Source organism: Poecilia latipinna, unplaced genomic scaffold, assembly GCF_001443285.1.
Source record: "Poecilia latipinna isolate Pla-1442-1.1 unplaced genomic scaffold, P_latipinna-1.0 Scaffold3214, whole genome shotgun sequence".
NCBI classification, from domain to species: Eukaryota; Metazoa; Chordata; class Actinopteri; order Cyprinodontiformes; family Poeciliidae; genus Poecilia; species Poecilia latipinna.
In genome coordinates, this window is record NW_015115830.1 from 45,990 (window position 1) to 47,608 (window position 1,619).

Sequence of the window (1,619 nt, forward strand, 5' to 3'; positions counted from 1 at the left end):
CTGTTGAGAATGAAAACGATCAGGATTTTCATTCTCAACAGCACAAAAGTAGCACAAATTTTTGACACCATTTTTGTCTGATTTGAAGAAAGATACATTCATTTGACAATATAAGAGATGAATTCATTTTTGCTGTAAGATTATCTAAAATTAGTTTTTAAACAGTCTCTAGAAGTCCAGTAGTTAATTATATGCGGAACTGTCCTGCTTAATATTGTGATATCACATAGGCTGATGTGTCATCAAAGGCTTTTGGAACTTCTGTCAATAAGAGAGCAGTTCTACGCAGAATTCTCACATTTGTGTCAGTTCAGTGCAAGATACAAATCGCTCAACATGGAGAGACACAGTGAAAGTAAGTATTTTTGTTTTTTAACTTAGTAAGACAAAGAAAACAGATGTAATTTTTGTGTTTATCTTTTGAAGAAATTGTGACAGCAATGTTAGAGATAGTTTACCCATTACAGGCTGTGAATAATCTGTTTTTTAGCTCCACGTCAAATTATTTTAGTTACTTTTGAGTCTCTATTACTCGTGTCCTTGGGTCACATTCACAATTTTTTTCCCCCAATTGGCACAATCTGCAGTGCTCCAAAATATTTTTCTGCCTATGTAAGTCACGTAACATGAGTGTCCCAACTCTAAAAAACCATATATAACACACAAGTGCACCTCAGCAATTGATGAGGTGAATCAACGAAAATGCAAAAACTCGTTTTCTGTTTAAGGCTGTGAATAATCAGTTTTTGAGCTCAACATCAAATCATTTTAGCAACTTTTGAATCAAATATTGAAAGTGTCAATTGTGCTTCTCGCAGTTTTCTTGTATATTTGACAACTTCATTGAGTAAACATGAAAACGGCATTAAAATAGTAAGACATTTTACACATTTTAAAGCCATTTTATGGTTTTCTCACGTTACATTTTAAATTCACTTTGATAGGAGATTAATAATCTGATCAGCTAGTGATCCGGCCTGAAATCTGACTTGGTAATTGACTTTGTAAAGACAGCTACAAAATCGGCCTTCTGTCCAGGGACGATCCAAACATGTTTGGAATCATGGGTGAAATCCCTGGCCCCCTGACTGTACTCAATATTAACAATTTGCTAAATTGCAATGCTTAAGGACTTCAACACTTGAATCTTGATTTTACTTTCACTCTGAGCAAAAAAAAAAATGTTCTGCAAAACCTAATTTAAATAATTAACCTTAGACAAGTGAACATGCTTTGCAAAATACTTCTCCTTAACATTTTTTTCTTTGCAATTAGTGAACAGACCGAATAAAACACATTACAGAGCTTCAAAATCACAAACTTCTGGAAGTCTGGGGGAAACTAATCTGTTCCACAGATTAACCTGGTGTCATGCCTTCAAGACAATACACAAGGCAAATCTGACCCGCCTCAACAGGTGTTACGTCTATTTGCGTTACCCCATCAGATACGTTCCTAGTGCTCATAACAAGCACGCGCGTAACAAGCACGCGCTTGTTCAGTGCTTTCACAGAGCGCGTTCATCTAGAGAACTACGGACACCGTGAAAGCTCAAACAACGTCTTTCAGCGAAGTTGTCGTGTGTGTGTATACATATATATATATATATATATATATAT

The 1,619-nt window shown here is 35.5% G+C and overlaps 1 protein-coding gene across 2 annotated transcripts in view; it reads left to right on the forward strand.

The window, feature by feature from the left end:
- Nucleotides 1-1,619, forward strand: part of LOC106940410 (SUN domain-containing protein 3-like) — a 9,154-nt gene that overhangs the window by 2,016 nt on the left and 5,519 nt on the right. The window lies entirely within an intron of this gene.